Source organism: Suricata suricatta, chromosome 4 (assembly GCF_006229205.1).
Source record: "Suricata suricatta isolate VVHF042 chromosome 4, meerkat_22Aug2017_6uvM2_HiC, whole genome shotgun sequence".
NCBI classification, from domain to species: Eukaryota; Metazoa; Chordata; class Mammalia; order Carnivora; family Herpestidae; genus Suricata; species Suricata suricatta.
The window spans coordinates 12,950,221-12,972,993 of NC_043703.1; the positions used below are offsets into that span (position 1 = coordinate 12,950,221).

Below are 22,773 nucleotides of genomic sequence, written 5' to 3' on the forward strand. Positions count from 1 at the left end.
GTTAATATTACCAAAGAAAGAAGAGAATGTTGACATACGGCATTTTGTTTACAGTAAATATGGATCACATTGAGTTGTATTTTGACTGGCTTTTTGGTTCTTCCGTAGAATAGAGTTTTACTACAAACATGATGAAAGCTACTTAATTATTCTTATTCAAGTATTTTATATTTAAAATTATTTTCAGGTCTACGGGGTATTTCTGCAAGTACCCATATTTAAAGAGACAGCCCTGCAAAATAGTTCAATCTAGCACAGATACTTTGAAGTGTGTTGCACCGTGGATGTTTGAGACACACTAACTCAAGAACTGGGAAAATCCAAGCAGAATCTTAGTAAAGGTCCGACAGGATTCTAAAATCCTAAAGGAAAACTACTGTCAAAACATAACTAGGCATTTGACACAGTAAACAATTTGTAAGGAAGTTTTTGGTAGGCGCACGATCCAAGGGGTACGCATCATTGCACAAAACCCGTTGATTCTCATAGCAAGTTGTCATAACCAAATGGGAGACGCCAGCGTGCAGAAATGTTAAGTGTCTTTGGATGTCATTGTGAAGCACAGCAGAAGAGTCAGAAGTAGTGTCTCCCGACTGTAGTCCAAGAAATAAAGATAAAACTGTCTTGGAAGAGTCTTTCTGTGGCCTCTAGGATTGTTTTTGGGTTTATTTCAGTGCTTCCTCCCTTATAGTTCCTGGTTAGACACTGTTTCTGGGGAAATGAGGGAGGGAGGGTCCAACCTCTAGAGCAGGGGGCCGGCCATATGGCTTCTGCGGGAAGGAGACAGGAGGGCGCCATTGCGGAGTCTGTGTGAAGAGTCTTAGGGAAATGAAACTCAGGAGCCCAGGAGAAGGGAGGCAGATGGGCCCATAGGAGGGGCCAATGTGGGGATCAACGCTCTTGAGACATTAGCTTCAGGTGCTTTGCTTCCTCTCCCTCCTCCCCCCCACCCCCGGGTGGTATGGAACCACCAGGGGTTTGGATCACCCTCACCATTGTGAGTACTTCCACGCTACGGTCTCATTCACTCATTCAACAAATATTTATTGAGATCCTACTATGCGTGTGCCAGGCATTGTGATAAGTGTTAGTTAGGCCAACATAACACACTCTGCCTACCTTCCTGACGCCTGCAGTCTGGGGGTGAGAAGAGGGGTATTAACCGAATTAACGACACCCATAAGTGTGCAATTACAGATTGTGATACGTGTTCTGAGGAGAACGCTGACAGAGAAGATGGTGGGAGATGGTCAAGACGGAGTCAGGGAAGGATGCTGAAGAAGTGACAGTTAAACTGAGACCCAAAGGATTTGAGAAGGAACGAGGCAAAGGAGTGAGTGGTGCCTGGTCTCTGTGTGTGTGTGTGTGTGTGTGTGTGTGTGTGTGTGTGTGTGTAGGGGAGAGGATACAAAAGGAAAACCAGAGTAAGAGGATGTGTGAGGAGAATGTGCTAGATAAATGTACACTAGGGGAGGGGGTTTGCGTGGTGTCCCGAGGCTGGGGTACAGCAAGGGGTGTGGGTTGGAGCAGGAGTGAGAACACACAAAACAGCAAACGGAGCCACGTTAAAGGGTCTGAACTTCATAGTTTTATGCTAGCTGCATGCAAAATCTCACCGTGATTATTATACATGATTATTATATATATTTTATACGTTTGTTTACTACTTTCTCTACTTTTATTATAGTTTACACTGTCTGGAGACCGCTTATTTTAAAAGAATAGCAGGTTCTGACAGAGTCGACTTAGGGTTTGTGCGGTTTATTTTACCTTCCCAATAATCTCTATGCCGGGAATATTCAGATTAGGGAGGATGGTTAGTAAGTAAAAATTTCAAGCCGAATTAAGTTTATTAAAGTGATCATGGAAGATTCTAATTCAAAGTATTCATGTTGATTGTCAGCAAAATGGAGAAAGATACTAAGTAACTATAATCTGTAATTTGGCAGAACAACAGATTGGAGCTGTGAGAATTACATGGCCGTTACATTACATGGCGTGGGATCGAATAAACGCAGCGTTGGCTAAGAAAAGATTTCAGAATCAGGTCGGTGTGAGGGGAAAAAAAAGCATAATTGGAAAATGAGATTTTCTAAATGCTTATTTTAAAACAAGTAATTTTTAGAATCTTTTTCTAATATGTTCCTAATTGAAAAAGTCAATTAAAATATGGAAGCCAAAAAGAAAACAGATTAATTAGGAGATTGTTAAAGGGATTAACAATAGGAGTTTCTGCCCATAGGAATAGCTTACAGAATATGTCCCATTAGTTTTCCATGGGAAAAGCTATGGATTAAAAAAAATTTTTTTAATGTTTTTTATTTATTTTTGAGAGACAGAGAGAGACAGCACAAGCAGGGGAGGGGCAGAGAGAGAGGGAGGCACAGAATCTGAAGCGGGCTCCAGGCTCTGAGCCGTCAGCACAGAGCCCGATGCAGGGCCGAACCCATGAACTGTGAGATCTGACCTGAGCCGAAGCCGGATGCTTAACCGACTGAGCCACCCAGGCGCCCCGAAAAGCTATGGATTTTATATGATACACAATTTGAACAGTTACTAGGTCCCTGCTTACATAGCACTTGGGGATAACCGAATTGGGATTGTGTCTTGGTGTGGGCTAAGCCAGGGACCAGCAGACTCTAAAAAGGTCCTTTGCGGGGAGAATCATTCCGGGGAGCTTCTGGAAACACAGTCTGACCTCCTGAATTCTGCCTCTTCCAGGTGGGTCTTGGCCATCCCTGTTTTCGGCACGGGCAGTATTTTCGAGCGAGCGGCCAGGCTGCGGAATGGCAAGGGCTGACTCTAACCGTTGAGGGGAGATGGCATGTGGTCTGCAAGTGGCCTGCGGGACTGCTTTGAGTCCAGCAGTCTGCCTTGGACCCCAAAGCTGGCCATGGAAGAGGGTCTCGGATTCCCTTGCATTGCACATGCGTGAGACTAGCTTAAAGGAATCCTGACGTGACGAGATTCTCATCCTGGAGTGACAATCCTCAGACCTGTTCTGTCTTGGAAACCCTCTTAGAGAAGCGGTTTGAACGAGTGGTAAAGGGCACAGATGGTTGCATGGACTCCTTTGGCCCCAAATCCAGCTTTGGTGTTCTTGCCACGGGACTTTGTGGTCTCCGGTGGCCACATCCGCAATGTGGATATAACAATAGTTCTCTAGACTTCTGGTGAAGATTGTGAGTTAATGCCTATAAACTGTTTGAAAAGTTTCCAGCACCTGTAAGGCCTCCGTAAGTTTTTGACAGTATTCCTCTTAGAATCTTTAGCTTCATCCTCATCATCACTGCACAGCAGATAAACATAAATGGTATTCAAAACAACCTCTCCCTGGTTTAGTTTCTCTGTCTCAGACTTCTTGCTGGCCTGTCTACCAAGCTCTTTAACCCTTTGTCATTCTTGTTCCCACAATCAGGGCCAACACTGGCCATTTGTCTCTTCAAAAGAGCCTCAGATCTGGCTTTGATATTTTTCCTGCTGAACCTTGCCCGGGCGGATTGACACAGTATGACTCATCTAGAATCAAAGGAAAATATGCATTACAGTGGGAAGATGCTGGCATTCTGGTTGTGGCTCCATCCCAAAAGGGTTGTACTAACTTTTCCAAATCATTATAATGGTCTGTGTCTCCGTTTTTTTCCATCTGTCAAATGGGGACCATCGTATTCTGATGGTTGTGACAGCTGGAGAGATAACAGAAGGTGCACTGGAAACATCGTAATTTGCTATGTATTGTTTATTCCACATCTATTTCCTCTTGAATGTTCTTAATCTAGTTAAAGGGGAAAACTACCTCCAGCAACAGTTACAGGGAGGAGTGACACCAAGGACTTCTGTTGGTAACAGTTCTGACATGTTTGAGAAGAGTTGAGAACTCTATGTGACAGATGTGGCATGAGGTGCGCCAGCAGAAGTGGCAAATGAAGTCAAAATTGATTAAGTCTGGGAGGATTTATTAAATACCGACAGTGTACACAGCTTCAAAGTGAGAAATTCAATCAAACAGACCACTGTTTGGTTCTTGTGACATAGAAGATGTCCAGCAGACATTTCCGAGGGACTGAACTGGCCAGGTGACCCACAGCCTCCGTTTCCCTACAATTTCAGACCATCTCAAGGGTTTTTTTCAAAGTGGGGAAAAATAAAGGCCTTCATTTGACTCGGTGAGAAGGTTTAAATTGGTCTGTCATTTTTATGGGTCTAAGTCAGGTAGCAAGAGGCTGAGTTTTTACATTTGGCCTAAACCTTCTCTTCCTTCTGCGGCACATTTCCGGAAGGATATGGGCAAGTAAAAGGGTAGGGGATAAAATGGGTATTCACATCAGGGCCTAATTCATAACGTTAACTACGTGGTTGAAATAGCTGTCCTCTAAGGCAAGTGACAGATGAGGCTTTTAAGCTTCTTTTGAATTTAAATAAACTAATTGAACCACATAAGCTCCTTGTATTATTAGTTCCAACTACATAATAGAGCAAATAAAATGCAACCACATAAGGACTTTGGAATTAGAGGAAGCTGAATTCAGGGAATCGCTACAAGCAAATGCTAACCGAACTTCCATCAGAATGAACGGTTGCCCAGATCACCAATATTACGAATGAATGTACAATAAGCACTTTCTGTTTATTAGTGATTTAGTTCAATTTATATTACAATCCATCTTTTAGAGTCTATATATGCAATACTCTTTTGGTAAAGAGCATAAAACATTGCCCTTATTAAAGCCAGATTAAAAAGGGAGTATTTATGATCTGATCTTCTCTTTTCTAGGGACTGTTCCTTTATCTCTCTCTCCCACGGTGTGGAGAAAGTGTGTGGGAAGATATGAGGAAGGCTGGAGAAGTCGCCAGATGGGGAAACTAGGAAAAATCACAAATGCTGATAGGCAGGCAGCGACCAACACCTCCAATTTTACCCACCGCCAAGGACTGCATAGCTATGAGCCTGGGGTGGGGGAGGGGGAGGGGGAGGAGGAAGCCTGAGTCTATTTGGGTAGATGACTGGCCCAAGGAATAGTGGGAATGGTAGTTTAGTTTGCATTTTATTTCCAGAAACCGGCATTACCTGTCATTCCGGGGCTGCACCTGCGTGGTGATACTCAGAGCCCTCCCCGAGCGCTAATGCTTTCTCCTTCTTCGGAGAGTGCTTCAAGCACTCGGAGTCCTCCCATCTTTTCCATAATGCATTTAGGGCCCTTTATTATCAGCAGAGGGCTGGGAAAAGCTTGAGGCCATCACCAATGTTTTGCAAATAGATTTGGGACTCAAGCTCCATTATGCCAATGCAACTATCCAGTTCCTTGTTTGTTTGTATTTTTAATTTTTCAGTTGAAGGATAATTAACATACAGTGTTATATTAATTTCAGGTGGACGCTGCAGTGATTCAACAACTCTATACAGACTCAGTGCTCATCATGGTAAGTGTACTCTTGACGTCCCTTATCTATTTCACCTATCCCCCCTCTGGACAATCACTAGTTTGTCCTCTGTATTTAAGAATCTGTTTTCTTGTTTGGCTCTTTTTTGCTTTCTTCCTTTGTGGTGTTTCTTGAATTCCACACATTGGTGAAATCATACACTATTTGTTTTTCTCTGACGTATTTTACATGGCATTTTACCCTCTTGGTCCACCCATGTTGTTGCAAATGGCAAGATGTGACTCTTTTTTTATGGCTGAGTAATATTCCATTATATATATATATATATATACATATATATATATATATATATATATGTATATATACACCACATCTTTACCCATTTATCAATAGATGGACACTTGAACTGCTTCCGTATCCTGGCTACTGTAAATAGTGCTGCTACAAACTGGGTGCATTTATCTTGTTGAATTCATGTTTTGGTTCTCTTTGGGTAAAAACCCAGCAGTAGAATTATTGGATCATGTGGTAATTCAATTTTTAATTTTTTGAGGAACCTGTGTACTTTTTTCCATAGTGGCTGTACCAGTTTGCATTCCTACCAACAGTAGAAGAGGGTTCCTGTTCTCCACATCCTAACCAACGTCTGTTGTTTCTTGTGCTTTTGAGTTTAGCTATTCTGACAGGTGTGAGGTGACAGCTCATTGTGGTTTTAATTTGCACTTCCCTCATGATGGCTGACGTTGGGCATCTTTTCCTGTTCTGTTGGCCATCTATATGTCTTCTATAGAAAAATATCTATTCAGGTCCTTTGCTCATTTCTTAAATTGGATGATGATGATGGTAATGATTATTATTATTTTGGTGTTGAGATCTGTAAGTTTCTTATATATTTTGGATATTAACCCTCTATTGGATGTATTGTCATTTGCAAATATCTTCTCCCATTCAGTAGGTTGCATTTTTTTTGTTTTGTTGATGGTTTCCTTCATTGTGACAAATGCCTGATTCCTTCAAGCACTATTGGTCAGTGCTATTAAGATCTAATTTTGTGGGGCGCCTGGTTGGCTCAGTCAGTTAAACATTCGACTTCAGCTCACGTCATGATCTGACGGTCCCATGGTTCCAGCCCTGGAGCTAGCTTCAGATTCTGTGTCTCCGTCTCTCTCTGCCCTTCCCCGTTTTGCGCGCTCAATATCTGTCTCTCTGTCTCTCTGTCTCTCTCTCGCTCTCTCTCTCTCAGATAAATAAATATTTTAAAAAAGTTAGAAAAAGGCCGAATTTTGTAACTATTTTAAGTAGGCAAAACATAAAAACTGATGAACGAGGAAGATAGACAAAGAGGGTTAACTGTACTTTGCCATTGTCAAACCATGTGGAAATCTTTATTTTTTTCAGTGGATTTTGGTTGCTGTGCAGTTTTGGTTTTCTCATGCCATTTTTGTCATATAATTGGAAGGACCTGTTTGTCAGGTTTAATTAAGTAGCCACACCCTGTTTTTACTGGTCTTTTCAGTTCATACGGTAACTGAAAATGTACCAATTAAGAGAAATCAATGAGACTAAAAAGCGTCCCCGTCTTCTCAAGAGATTTAAGGCAACTAGTACCTGGGCATCAGATGCATCATTTGAAAATGATTTTATTCAATTGGAAGATACATGTCTTTTGTCACAGAGGTACATTGGTTCGTGTGAATTGTGATAAAATACTGACATCACACAAAAGCAGTCTAGTGGCTGTTTGATTCCACGGTGTCTACATTGGCTAACGTGGATCACCATGGCCGTGGGTGAAACAGAAGCTGTATGAAATATTAATATCACAGCAGTAGCATATTTCCTGGGGGGAAGGGCACACCTTTCTAGTCTATTTATTATACTTCTCCCCAAAGCTCGCGGTGCTGGGCCTCTTGGAGAGAACGCATGGCATCAAATAACAGCCTGTCCGTGACACATCTTCTTGAGCCCCTTCTACGTGCCAGGCCCTGGGATGTGAAATGGGTGACTGACACCAGAGTGATCCGCGCCTGAGAGGAGGAATTTGGGGTGCTGTGTGGACATACCGTAGGGGGCCCCAACCAGTTCCGGGGCCAGGAATCCCTCTAAAGGAAGGGACGCTTCACCTTTAAGCTCAGATCCTTATCAGATGATCTAGGTGGATGTATGGGGAAAGGGGAATTTGGAAAATTAAAACAAGCCAGGCTGATTCACAGCCACTCTGTGGGAGTTAAATTCCTGAAGCCTGGAGCAAAGTAAATGCTCAGTAAATATCAACTGCCATTTCTATTATCATCGGTCGTTAGCAATTCCAGAAGTTGGCCGTTTTTTATGTAAGTGACATGTATCCAAAGGCATAAAACGTTATTACACACCTTCATTATCCTATAGTCTTTTCTAGTCTGACTTGTAAACTGGGTGGTGAATCACCTACCCCCCAAAGGGGGCCTTTCTGGAATTCAGACACAGAGAGACCAAGAGCCCTAATGGCTGATGTTTAGGAGGTACGCTCCTCTATTGCTGTGCCGTTTATCAAAATACTGGAAGCACTCTGGCCCCGTTTAGAATACAGCCGCTGTCCCACACCTGTTCAGTGTCAGGTGTCTGCCCCACTTCTCCGGTCCCTCCAGCCACGCCCCCCAACCCTAGCACCTCCCCACCCTCTCTTCCCAGGAATGGAAGTGTTAAATCCTGCACAGCAGGGGGCCTCCTGAGCCAGCTCTGGTGCCACTGACTGGTGGCTGCCCACCTGGGACATATTTATTTTAAAATACCTTGCATATCACACCTGATTATAAATATACTTGTGACAAAGCCAGAGTGCCCTGGTTGCTGGTGTTTGGGCTGGGAGGGCCGCCAGGAGGAGGTGGGGGCGGGGTGGGTGAGGAATGCCTCCGAGCCTAGGCAAGCGGTGGGCAGCAAGGGGAGGAAGATGAGGAAAGACAGCAGGGGAAAGAAGGTGACTGGGTGAAGAAGCCGGTGGAAGAGGACAGGAAAGAGAGAGGGCTCTTTCAAGAGCCATTAATTTTTAGCCACAGGAGCCGAGAGCACTTCCTTGGGTGGTGTGGGCCTGGCCTGCCGACCAAACTGCAGCAGAAGGAAGGGGCCCTTTGCTCAGAAAAAAACCGCCTGGGGAGGCGGAGGCACAGCGGCTTATCCCTAGGTGTGGGGCGTATCCGCTGTCCCCTGAGGGCAGCGCCACATGCCTCCGTTCCTTTATTCACTCAACAAACATTGTTGGAGCATCTGCTCTATGCCAGAAGCGGGGCTGGAACTGCACACAGGGTACTAAGACGTGGTCCTACTCTTCATAAAAATAGCTAAAGCTTATGTAACAGTGCACGTACCGCGTACCAGGCAGCTTTTCGTAGATCATATTCTAATCTTCAGCCCAAGATCTTAACAGAGGTACTGTTAATATTCTCCTTTTATGGGTTGAGAGGGAGGCACAGAGGGGTAAAGAACCTCCCAGGGCCATGATGGCCGAGCTAGGCATCCGCGGCTGCTCTCTGCAGAACCACTATTAAGAATCTTGAAATCCAACAGAACATTTGTATCACACCTTCCAAAGCATTCCTGAGGCACAGTATCTTATTACAGCTTCACAACATTCTTGTAATACGGTGCCCTAATTTAAAGGAAAGGAAAATGGAGCTCAGAGGGGTTTGAAGGTACTTTCCAAGGCCATGTCAGAGTCGGCCAGGACTAAATTCCGGACGTGGGTTACTAAAAAGTCTGTCCTCTCCACTGTCCCTGGAGGTCAGTGGGAAAACTATGGGGAACAGTTTTTTGGCCCAACATGCGAAAGGTGTGTTTAAAACAGAATTAGCAGCTTGTGTGATAACAGACCTTAGGGAGGTGACACTGGATGGGCAATGTTACGGACTGCGGAGTGTCATCCCAGAAGGACATGCGGACATCTTAAGCCCCTGTCCCTAGAAGGTGACTTTATTTGGGGACGGGGTCTTTACAGAGGTACTTAGGTTACAATGAGGTCATTAGGATGTGCTTTGACCCACTAAGACTGGCGTCCTTATGAGAAGGAGAATTTCAGACACTGAGAGATGTGTAGGCAGGGGGAAGGTGACGTAAGCAGACACGGGGAAGAGTTGGCCATCTCTAAGCCAAGGAGCGTCTGAAGTGGCCAGAAGCTGGAGAGCAGCCTGGAGCCGATCCTTGCCCAGTTCATCAGAGGGAGCATGGTCCTGCCCATGCTCCTTGGTTTCAGACTTTAGCCTCCAAATCTGTGACAGAATACATCTCTGTTATTCTAAGCCACCTATCTGGGGTACCTGGTTGAGCGGTCCGAGGAAGCTAACACAGTCACCAGTAAGAAATGCTAGATTATGTGGTGCGTCCTAAGACTGGAGGCTTTCCCATGCTTGGCTCCTAACACGAAAGATTTGGTTCTGCGAATGTGTATTGTCACTTTGTTCACGAACTCAGCTAACAAGATCCCCTTCCTGATCAAAGTGTAACAACTCCTAGATCCTTCCCAAGCACAACAATTTTCTACAAATCAACCTAGCCAGCTTAAATGCTTTCAGATTTTTCACATGGAAGATTTAATAGGGGAGATTTATTTTAGTAAAAGACAAAATGTTTCACTAAAGAACTCATTAGTAATGCATAAAGGCCTTCTGAGTCTCTGAAGATCCATTTTCAAAGAGAAATGTTGGGATAATTTTTATATTCTGATTACAGAGAAAGACTTGATAAAAATTGTCCTTGATATTAAAATTGCATGGAGTGGGGGTAGGGGATGGGGAGAATCATTCAGTGAGGCAGGAGGGACGTCAAAGAAAATGCGCGAATTTGGCCGGCATTTTGAAGTTGCTTTTACAAAGGTCGATATGCATTTCTGTGGTCTTACTCAGGAGGTGAGGCCACCTTGACAGGCACTTTGATGCACTGAGGGAAGATGGTGGAGAAGAAGTTCATCTTGGGTTTCCTGTCACTCCCACCCTTCTGAGCCCGTGACCTCCTCATTCTTTCCCAGGTTCCTAAGACAAATCCTGAACAGAGACTAGGTCTCTGCCCTGGCTGATATCGACTCAGAATCCCCAGTTTTGATGGTTGCATGGTGGTTCTGACCCAAGCTCCAACTTTCTGGCTTCCTTCTGACCTTGTTCACCCACTGGGTGACCTTGCTCTATCATGCTAGATAGGGGAATACAAGCATTCTCTCTTTACTTCCAGGTTCTAGGTCTAACAACCTGACTCCAGTCAGGTTCCTTCCCTGACTGGAGCTTTGCTGGGTCTCTGCATCTGGAAAACTCTGCCCCCAGGCTGGGACCCATGGTCCACTAGGGACAGCTGCTCCCCATCCACAGTCCGACCAAGGATCATCTTCCTGGATTTGCCCGCACTGTGACCCACCCTCAGTAGACAGACACCTTACTCATTTTTCTCAAACTTCCTGCTGCTGAATGTTACCCCAAAATATATGGAGAAGGGTAGAATCTTTGAGACAGAACTCTTGGGTTCATGGGCAGCATCTCTTTGATCCAGTGGGCAGAACCGTCTTCAGAGTCTGGGGTTCCTTCTGGTCAGATCTAGCCAAACACTGACATAGGCGATTTCTCCCTCTCCCTCCTGGATCCTCCCCATTCACTGTTTTTGGAAGAAGCATTTTCTCTCAGTGAGCCCCAAATGCTCCCCATCTTTTGCTACTGGTTGGATATCTAGGCTTCTGACAGTCCAGAAACTGCTGGTCAAATTTATGTATAAATTGAATTCCTCTATTATTAGAGAGCCTGATGTTGTTTTAAAAAAAGATCAATACTTATATGATGATAATACTTGGTTACACTTAGTGAATATAGATATATACTACTACTATTATTATGATTACTACTATTGACTGCTTATAATCATCACACGCATGACAGGCACTGTGCTGAGTGCTCACATGCACTGCCTCAGACACGTCTAGGAGATAGGGAGGTACCAGTGATGCCTCCTGGTCACAAACGAGAGAACTGAGTCCTCGGGAGATTAATGACCTTGTCGAAGGTCATCTAAGTAGCAAGAGATGGAACCATGACTTCAACCCAGGCAGTGTGACCCTTGACCCACTGCTCCTAATCGCTGTGCTAATCTCACATGTTCAGATAATCATGAAAATTGTGTTTAGTGGATGCTATGACAGGCCAAGCACAGTGTTAAGTGCTCCGCATGAATGATCTTTTCAGCGTAATAGTAAGCCTCTGCAGTAGGTCTTATTTTTATCCCCATTTTGCAAATGTGGAAACTAAGGCTCAGAAAAGTTAAGTAACTTGCCCAAGGTCACACAGCTTAGGAAGGGGAAGATCCAAGATTTGAATTTACTTAGCCTGACCCCAAAGCTGCCATGTTCTAGGAATATAAATTATTGATTTCTTCCATATGCCTGGCATGATGATGCTGGGCCCAAGTGAATACAAAGATGAAAAATAAATTGTTCTTATCTTTGAGAAACTCTAGAAACAGAGATTTGCAATGCTTATACACATGAAGGGAAGAAAGGGAAGAAATCACAGTAATAAGTAATAGTTAAGCCTAGTATTAGCCGGAAGGATCTATGTAATGTTTCATAAATCATACATTCTCGCAAATCCAATTAAAGTGACTGAGTACATTTTATAAATATGGTTGAATTTTAATACATCACACTAATAACTGAAGGGAATAACCAAAGTAGGCCCCTCTCAGCACCTCTCTATGCCTTAGGGCATCATGAAGGCCCCAGGGGCTGTCCTGTTCGGAGGAGGTCACAAGCTTTCTAAATCAGCAGGTGAGGACCTTGGATTTCAGGGAGATATGTACATTATACATGTATCAAACTATAGTTTAAGAATTATGGATGGGGCACCTCGGTGACCCACTTGGAGGGGCGTCCAATTCTTGATTTCAGCTCAGGTCATGATCTCATGGCGCGTGAGTTCAAGCCCCGCATCGGGCTCTGTGCCAACAGCTCAGCTCTGCTTGGGATTCTCTCTCTCTGCCCCTCTCCTGCTCATGCTCTCTCTCAACATAATAAAGAAACTTAAAAAATAAATTATGTGTGTATTTTGTAGGCATATATCTATGCTTTGCTTATAGGAAAGAGCGAAAGCCCGAGGGGAGGGCAGATTACCCAGGAAGTTTCTAGCTCCCTTGGATGACCCCAGAATGAGACTTCCGCCAGTACAGAGCACAGAGTCTGACACTTTGTGGGGTCCATTGGGAAATCTGGAGCTGTTTTTATAGGACAAGTGTTTTGTTCATTTTTATCTACTCAATTTCACCTGGTTGCTTCTGTGGTCAATAAATAAGAACAGGTTCTGGCTCCAGAGCACAGTGACTTTTACAGGACCCTGTGGGACGGACCCTGGAACTGGTGCATCATCTACTCCAAAGCCCCACGTCTCCCACGTGGGATTATCTGGCCCTGGATACATGGTCGCTAGGTCTCCTGTATCATGGCTCACTTTTCATTCCCACTGTCACCTCTTGGACTGGTGCAAGCCATTGGATGTGGCCCGATGCTGACAACAGACCCTCACCCACCTCCCTGCCAGCAGCACTCTGTCCTTCACCCGAAACTCACAAATACCCCTGTCTTGATGAACTTAATTTTTAGTTGGGACAGATAGGCAACAAGCAGTGAGTATTAGAAGTAAGTACATTATAGAGTAGAATATGCCAAGTTCTGGGGTGGGGGTGTGTGTGTGAAAGTGAGGTCAGTGGCAGGCATGCCATAGGGAGGTGGGAAGCCCATTTAAATTCAGTAGCCCTTTTAAATGAGAAAGTAATTTTGGAGCCAAGACCCAAAGGGAGTGGATGGCTGGGAATGGCCTGTGTCTGGGAGAGGCACATTCTAGGTAGAGAGAACACCCAGTACCAACGCCCCAAGGAGGAAGCATATCTGGCATGTCTATGGCCAGGGAGCCTGGACATGTGCCAGTACCAGGAGTGCCCTGAGCCAGCGCAGAGCTAGGAAAGAGGTCAGAGAACTAACAGAGTTTCTGTCATGGAGGGTCTTGAAGGCCACTGGAAGGACTTTGTAGACTTTGAAGGAATGGAGATTTTGAGCAGAAGAGTGACCTGATCTAGCTGACATTTCTGGGGATAGGCAGGGGAGCCAGAGTAGTCACAAGGGACCATGGGGAGGGTCCATGATGGCCTAGACCAGGTTGGTGGCAGTGGAGGTGAGAAGTGGTGGGTTCTGGTGATATCCTGAAGGAAGACCCAATGGGATTTACCAACACACTGGATATGGAGTGTGAAAGAGGTCAGGGAGGACAGTGAGGGTTTGGTCCTGAGGCACTGGAAGGGCAGCACTGACATCAACTGAGATGCAGAAGGCATTGTTCAAGCAGGTTTGGGGAAATTGCATGAGCCGTGTTTTGGAGACGATGAGTTTGAGACACCCATAGCTTATTGAAGTCGAGGTTTCAAGCAAGCAGGAATCTCAAGTCAAGAGAGACATGTGGTCTGGAGATGCACACTTAGAAGGCCAGGGCATGTGACGAATCTCCAGTTATGGCCCTGGGGCCTTATCCTCCCTCTCAGAACCCCACAGAAACTCCAATGCTTCCCGAATCGTGTCCAGATATCCTTATCTGTGACCAAAGCCTCCCACACTGTCAGACAGCAGACTTCTTTTCCAGGTTCACATCTGCCAGATCCACGCAGACTTCCTTTCCAGGTTCACATCTGCCAGATCCACACAGCCTAGACCCAACTCCAGTTGAGGCTGGGAAACCCAAGGCCTGATGACTTCCTGCCTCCTCTACGGCCATGTTCAAACTGTTTCCATTCCTAAGTCTCCTTCCCCATTTCCAATTGTCCAGTTCTACTTCCCTTCCCAGGCCCAGTCTAACTGACCTTCCCCCAAGTAAACCATTATCCAGCCTCTCCCCAGCCACCCTTGAGAAAGTATTTTTGCCTTCCCTGCATTTCTGGAACAAGCTGCCCTTCTTGGGCAGCACGTAACACCCAATGCCTGCTCTTATCATTAGGATTCAGTCTCAGGGCCTTATTGTTCGTTGTTCCTGAGTGGAAGCTCTCCCACTCGTCTCAGGACAGTTGGTCACGGAGAGCACAGGGCTCGGGAGAGAACATGTGCGCCATCAATGTTTGTTTAACAATGAACCTTTGGAACAGATTTTGTCAGGCCAGACCCTTGTAAACCTTGTGAGATGAGATTTGGAGGTGGGGGATCTGATGTAACTTGACAGGGATTTTCACTGCTTTGGGGGCCATTTCTTCCTACTTAAGAATCCTTAAGTAGTACCAATCCACCCTGGAATCTAATACAAATGTATGTAGTAGACTTTTTTTTTCTATAAGGACAAAAATACTATTGCAAGGAGTTTTAAAATAGACTCAATGTATTCCCTAAAATGAAAATGCCAACAAGCATGTGAATTTCTACTTTTACCAATAATGCAAACAGCTACAAATTAATACAAATGATGAACATGTATGAAAATAGCTTTCGCTTTCATGAAGGCTGGCTATACATACGCCAGATGTGTTATGGACATTGGCCTTGAATCTCACAACAACCCTGGAGTTTTGTGTCATCATGTTTCTTTCACATATTGAGTCAATTGAGAGAAGCATTTGAGAGAAGCTAGGTCAAACAGCTTGTTAGCGGTCCAAGAGCTAGTGGGAGGTACACTTGGGATTCTAACAACCCTCGAGAGCCAAGGGCAAAGCTTCATGCACCTTGTCACTTGGCCTCCTCCCCTCCTTCTGGAAGCCCCCAGCCCTAGAGTTGTTGATCCCAGTGCCTAAGTTGCTGATTTTCTCCATAGGGGAGAGATGTCAAAGCAAGACACCTCCAACCATTATGTCCCTGGACAGAACTGACTACCATCTTCAGACATTCATTCACTCAGATGCATATTTCGCACTTCTTTTGTAGCAAGCTTCCTTCCCCGCATTTGGGAAAGAGTGATGAGCAAAAGAGGCAAACGTCCCTACCCTCAGGGAGCTTCCATTTTAATGGGGCAGGACAGACACTGAACAAAGTCAGCTAGTAAATGACAGAGGAGTGAGTATGATGCTGATAAGTGCTAGGGAAAATAATAAATCTAAGGGGGAGATGAAGTGGGTGGGTGGGTGACTTTGCAATCTTCGTTAGGGTGTCTGAAGGAGGCCTCAATGAGAACGTCACAGGTAAGGGAATGAGCCTGGTAAGAGGAGACAGGAAGTGCAATGATCCTGAGGCCAGAGTCTGTCTAGAGTATTCTAGAATAGCAACCAGGACAGTGTGGCTGGAGCAGCACAAGGGCAAGAGTGGTAACCAAGACTGGAGAGGTAAGGGGAGGGAGGTGACCAGACAGGGGTGATGGGGTGGGGGCAGGGGGAGAACCTCATGGGTCATCACAAGGACTTTGGCTTTTTACTCTGATTGAGATGCAAAATCAATGGAGGGTTAATGCACTGGACGATATTACCCCGAGGTTTCCATGTTCTTCACAGATTTTTCAAATGTATTAGCAACTTTAATAAATTATGAGAAAGTGCATTATGTCAGCCTCCCAATCACTAAATATTGCTGATCTCATACACATCCCCATTTAGCACTGCTCTTGTGAGCAGGCAGCAGGCTGGGGGCCAGGAGAGCATGAAGAGCTTAAATACCAGGAACGGGGACCACCACGTGCCCAGCACACCAGCCCCCAGACCCTTCCCACTCTCTGCCTTGAAAGGTGCAGCCTCCACCTGAGCCCTCAAACCCAAACAGCGGATCAGGCCACCCGCACGGTGGGGACAGAGCTCTCCAGCAAAGGCCGTTTAAGCAACAGGCTGCAGATGCCTCTCTGAGAACAGCCGGGGGAGAAAAGATCTTTTCAACAGAGCACGGTAAAATCCCGGTCAAACCCTGCCAACCCAAATTACACCTTACAATATAAAATAATCCTCAAACCTCACTGCCCCCAGGTTTTCCCTTCTGTTCAAGAAGATTCTTCTTTTTTGAATTTGATGAGCATCCCACAAACAGACCATTGACTACTGAGAACACAGGTTTCTCCGTCCGTGAAGGGGCCCGATGGGGTGCGCTGGGAGGGCAGGCATGCAGCCGGATGTATGGAAAAGAAGGAAAAAGCAGAGAAAAATCACTGAAAAATGTGCCTTAGAATAATCACCTGGGAAGTTCAGTTTCTCTTTCCAGGATTTCAGGTGAACACCTCGGACCTACCTTTAGGCTGGCAAACGTTAGGATGCAGAGAGACCTTTACAAGTACCACTGGGAGACTCCATTTTCAAGTTCACAGCCCTGAGATAGTGGGTCCTTTACTTCTTTTTAATATATATACATGCAATTCCTTCTAAGAATTTTCTGGAACTCACTTGACTCTGAAATGAGCAGTGTTCACGTCTGGAGGGCATTGCTATGCCAGTGGAGGGGCACATGGAAATACGTATCACCAGACATGGCTTGAGGGTGCATAAACCGTGTCTTGTGAATACATGTATTAACAGCCTCCGAGGTGATAAAATGCTATTGTTGGGAATAAAATAAAGATTCAAATACACGATAGCTAACTGATTTCACGGCAACCTTTATAAGGTATGTTATCCACATACAGATAATAAAAACATAATCGGAGTAGAGGGGCTCTGAGAAAAATGTTCAGTGTTAAAAAAGGAATTTGAATTCTTCAAAAACGTGTATGTCCAAAGGATAAATAATACATGAATGTAAGTTATGGGCTATTGACATTCAATTCTAAGCTCAACGGCTGTTGCTGGAGTAAACTGGGAGTTAGTGAGATAATGGAAAGAAGGAGTGTTCTGCTTTCCTGGGTCTGAGCCTCACCATAATGGACTCATTTCTTGGGGATATTTCCCACTCTTTTTGGTCCAGGCCTTTTAATGAAAATGACACTGAAATTACTAAAATTTCAGTGTGAAGTAATTTCTTAATCACTTTGCTCAGGTAAAGGAAAATAGTAGACACCATTAAAAAAATGTGAAATTGGGAAAAGAATCTAGAAAAGAGACATGAGGAGGGAGAAATACCTATTTGCAGAAGAGGAACTTACCTCTTTTTATCATGACAGGGTGCTGGATTTTGTCAAGTGCCTTTTCTGCATCAACTAAAATAATGTAGATTCCCCCCCTTCATTCCATTTACTAGTTTATTACATTGATTGTTTCTCGTGTGTTTGAAGGCACTTTGCCAGAGGCCCGACGGGTCTGTGACACGGGTGCCGATACTTTTCTTCGAACCAATAGTCGCAAGTTATTGCCTAGGTTGGCTCATTTCTAGACTGTTCTCACATGCCATGGAGACCTGAAAATTAAAACATTTTCAATGTTTCAACTCAATGTGAAGAGCTAGTTCTTGGTCAAAATTAGTTGGTTTCAGTCAGATGAATACCAACAGTAGAAGCTCTTTCCCTGTCTTCAAAGAAATAACAAGATGGAGGGCAGTACGGAGGATTAGTCTCCATCAGGAGCAATGGAGCAGGGTAACCAGACAGAGGAATAATGGCGGCCGGGTCACTAGCAGTGACGTAACCAAGGTGTGGAGGCCTAGAGGGTGCCATGCGCAGAAGACCAAGGGACCTAACCCATCACCACCCCCTGACTAGTATTCTAGCGTAAGCTTCATCCGGCAGGCTGCGGTGACCCGGATGCAAACAAGGAAGGTTTCCGCACGACCACCAGTGTCCACTCCCGTTAAAAAAAAAATCATTTCTGAAAACCAAAAGCCAGTGCAAGAAATCAACAGCTTTTCCCAAATAATGCAATTTCAGTTTGTTGTGTTCGCATTTTTAAATCCTTTCCTTTCCTTTTAGCTAAAAAAAAAAAAAAGTCATCCCATAAAGTACAACATATGTGAGTTGACTGGTTCTTTTCAATTTAATTGTAAACATTATTAAAAATTTGGGATATAGGAGGGGGTGATCACTCTTCAGAGTTAGTATTATTGCTATGTTTGAGGACTCCCTTTGATATGTTCCATGTCTTTATGTAGCTATAATCTTGGTGAAGGAATAATTTTATCTCGATTCTTCTCATGGAGGCTATCAGCAGCGAGTTCTCTCACCAGCTGGGAGTCTAGCTTCCGACGCCTGGGTTATATCGCCCTTACAGACGCGTCACAATTAAGTTCACTATTTCTCCCGTTTTGGTGCTTTACAGTGTTACACATGCACAAATAATTTTGTGACAAGCGTTTTCTCCCACACGCCCCCCCCTTTATTTCCTCAGTGTAAGTGGAATGATTGGATTAGAAAGTATGGATTTTTTCCCGTGATGCTTAATATATCTTGAATGGGTGTATTCTTAAATGTAATCTTATCTGAGCACTCAGCATATCTAGATGTTTTTCTCAAGAACTAATCAAATTACGCTGATTTTTATCAGACAATGAGCACGTGTTTTTTTTCTTTGCCTTCACTGCCAGGAAACTCAGAGTTAAAGTTTAAATACAATACTGTAGTGAGTTCACCTCAGATGACTGTAATATGTTTCTTGTTTCCTTCAGATTGATTTTCCGCTTTAAAAACACTGGTGCTGAATTCTGAAAGTTCCCTCAAATTCCTCCTAGAAACAGGTTGGGAGCGCTCGCGCTCTCTCTCTCTCTCTCTCTCTCTCTCTCTCTCTCTCTCACACACACACACACACACACACACACACACACACACACACACACATGTGTATTTATCGTATCTAACATAAAATTTCATGTAGTTAGCATCATAAATCAAAATGTTCTTGGATGTGGAGTTTACGATGATCTGTGTAATCCCCGCCCTCTGGGATGGGCACCCTGGGCCAGAGGGAGGGTGGGACCAACCTGGGATCAGAACCTGAACCAACTAGGACCCTGGCCTTTTCGTGCCGTCTGAACCATGAACTAAGCCCCAGGAGCCTGTTATTGGCCGTACTTGACACCTCGACATTTCTGCCAGTGGCTTGATCAGGAAGCACCTCTCTCTATGACACTGTCATAGCTCTCTCACCTCTGATTTCCCAACCCTCCTGTGAGGTCATATCTTTCATTCCTGGGGCACACATTCTCTAGCCCATCTCACGAACCGTCGCTCCATGAGTCTGCCGGGGCTGCCTCACACAGGACCCCAGCCTGGGTGGCTTTTGGACCCCAGCCTGGGTGGCTTTAACAACAGAAATGTGTTGTCCCACAGTTCTGGAGGCTTGAAGTTCAAGATCAAGGTGTTGGCAGGGCCACCCTGCCTCGGAAGGCTCTGGGGAAGTCTCTGTTCCAGGCCTCTCTTTGGCTTGTAGATGGCCATCTTCTTCCTGCATCTCTTTGCGTTGTCTTCTCTCTGTTCATATCTCTGTGTCCACATTTCGTCTTCCAGGGAGAACACCAGTCCTACTGGAGCAGGGCCCACCCTAATGATTTTGCTTTAACTTGATCACCTCTGTGGGGACCTATCTCCAAATAAGGGCATTTTCTGAGAAATTGAGGGTTTGGGCTTCGATATAAGGATCTGGCGGGGTGATGGAATTCAACCTCTAACAGTCGCGAAGGTCATATCTCTAAGTTTTCATCTCCTTGTTCAAAATCTTTCATCGTCCTGTCTTACTGGCTTAAGTCCGTATTCCTCACTTTGGTGTTCAGGCTCTCCCACAACCCTGTTGCAACTCATCATTATTATTTGATCTCCCTACATGCCCTATATTCGTCTATGCCGCAGTCGACCTGTACTGCTCTCAAATTCCAAACATCCCACACTTTCCTGCCTCCACGCCCCCGGGGCTCGTTCTGCCTAAGACGGCCTCTTCCTCCACACCCACCGGACCATCTCTGGCACCCTCTCCTCCACCACACCTTCCTCGTCCCCCTCCGGCGTGTCTTCTCCTCCCGCGCTTTGTTTTGTGTGCCTGGCTGACAGGCAAGGATTTTATCCGTGTGTCCCCTGCTTCCGGCCTGTATCCTCCATAAGAGTCAGGACCTCCCCACCACCTCATCTCTCCCGGTACCTTTTCTAACTTCTCCCAACAGAGTCGCTGCTGCCTTTCACAGACACACAGGAGGTAAAAGATATTCTGCTATAGAGATCAATAATATTACAAAAAGGGTCAGAAGGGCAATGCTCATCATAACAGTATGCCGGTTATGCATCATGTAAGTTAATAGTGGAATAAATAAGGATTGGATGGGCCTGGCCGGTGTTGAATGGGAGACCGTTATTTTTACTAAGAGATTCCCTTTGTCCTCATCATTTTCCCCTCCTGACAGAAAATTCCATGAAGTTCATTTCTAAAGAAAAGTAAATATCCAGATGGCCCGAGGAATGACCTTTCTCTAATGGAGGGGATGAATTTGTTATCCAGCCAAATGTTTGAAATTCTTCTACCAGCATGCATAATTGAGAGAGATGTGTTAATTACCCTTAAGTGACAGCTGGTGGGACTTCCTAGACAACTCCGAGAGGTATTGATCTGGAATCGTAAGCGACTGCACTGTGGTGATAGAAAGGTAAGGCCCTCGCAACAATTTCTGCATGGGCAGGTCAACACACAGCTGTCTATGATCCGGGACCTGCAGGCACAATGGCAGCTGGCCAATGCCGGTCAGGCAACAAAGGGACTCGTGTAGCTCTTTGCATGACAGTTTGTTGAGTGACACAGGGAAAGCCCCAAAGATGTAATCCCTATTGTTAGAATAGCTCTTCTATGGGTCAAAGTGGGCTGTTACCAAAGAGAAAGACAAGTGAAGTTGATCTCTTCTTTTTACTTCTTATGGCTGTGACTCCGTAGCAATGATCCACATTATTGACTATTATTTAAAGGAATTGAGTGCACATCTCTTGACTCAGCACTGTGAACATTTTGAAGAGGAAACCAAAAATACAATCCTTGCCCTAAAGGAGGCACCATTTTGGCATCGGGTAGAAAAGAATTTCATTCTCTAAAGTCTTTTCCAGATCCAAGATTTTATGACTCTATGATCATGACAGGAGAACTATTTTGTCTTTAAACAACACAAATGTCACAATTATTCTTTTGTCTTAAAAGCAACATATTCCTTGACAAATATAATTTGCCATGTTGCTTTTACATGAAATTGTTCAGTGTTTATATCACAAATCTGAACAAGAGCGCTTTTGGATTTCCTTTTCCTTTTTCTGTTGCTAACTAAATACCTTTTCTTTCACCTGGATTCACATGAAATATGAAATTACCTGACCTCTCTGAAATCCAATATAATGGTATGTCAGCCTGTAAAGTAACCACTTTGTTGTTTATTCATACATTTCTGGAAGAACTCTCTGGTTTGGGTTTAGTCTAGGGAAAACACATTCAAGTTTTTACCCTTAAAATGTGTAGAAGAAAAATATACATCTCTTTTAAACAACTGGAATCAATTTAAGGCTTTGGCACACACAATGGAAAAATCAATGAAAGTTAAAAGTTGAAAGGTAAAGCTTTCTTCTACAAGTGCCACTAAATTTGGGCTCACTGAGAAAAATAAAAGGAAGCCCTTTGATGACACACGAGAATGGTAGATCAGATAATCAATCAATCAATCAATCAATCAATTAATATGGTTTTACTGAAGATATGCTGAATGCTGGGAGGTAGGACTCAGAAGATTTAAGTATCCTTTCTAACCCTCAAAAAAGTTTTCAATTTAACTAGGGAGAGAACAGCAACATGTACAAAACAACACTGAATAAGACACTACATAGACGACAAGAATCAAGATTCCAAAGGGCCAGCCATGTGGGAGGACTCATGAACACTGAGTGATCTAATCGAGGTTGAGCCTCCCTATAAATTTCAGAAATCTTCTTTGAGAACCCATCCAAATATGCTTCTCAGCTAGAAGAGAACTTAAAGTCCTTGAGCCTTGTTCTTGTTGCTTGGCAACCAACATCAGTCTCTACTGAGTCCCAGGAGACCAATGTCCAAAGGCTCTCTACTTCCCATGAATGTTTTTTCCATATGGAAAATGAGCTAATAAGTAGGACACCTATTTTTCTCCCTCCCTTTCTGATATTGGGAATCCCTTCAGGTTTTTCTAAAAGCATTTGCTGCTTTGTCCCTTGCTCAGAGGGAGCAAGTTAAATGAGGATCACCAAAGGGTGACCTTCCCATTTATGTCCCAGGCATTCACACTGGTGGCCCAAGGCCAGCTTCCCAACAGTGCCAACAAATCTCTGCAGTATCGTGTAATATGTGTCATATAAGTCACAGTGACGGTAAGAAGAAGCCATCACGTTTGGTCTCAGATGGTAATTAAAGGCTCCACAAACATAAGTCGTGAAGGGAAGGAAAACAAAAAGAGGGTAAGACTTGGACAAAGTGGTACCAGGTGAGAAAGTGAAAGTGGTCAAATACTGCCGGGAGGTCAAGTAAAAATTAAAAGTTGCAAAAATGATCACCGGATATGGCATTTAAAGAGTTATTGGTGATCTCATCAAGGTTAATTCT

General features: G+C 44.4%; 1 protein-coding gene across 7 annotated transcripts in view; it reads right to left on the bottom strand.

Moving 5' to 3' along the window:
- The window catches only part of MBNL2 (muscleblind like splicing regulator 2), a 152,505-nt gene that overhangs the window by 52,333 nt on the left and 77,399 nt on the right, over nucleotides 1–22,773 (bottom strand). The window lies entirely within an intron of this gene.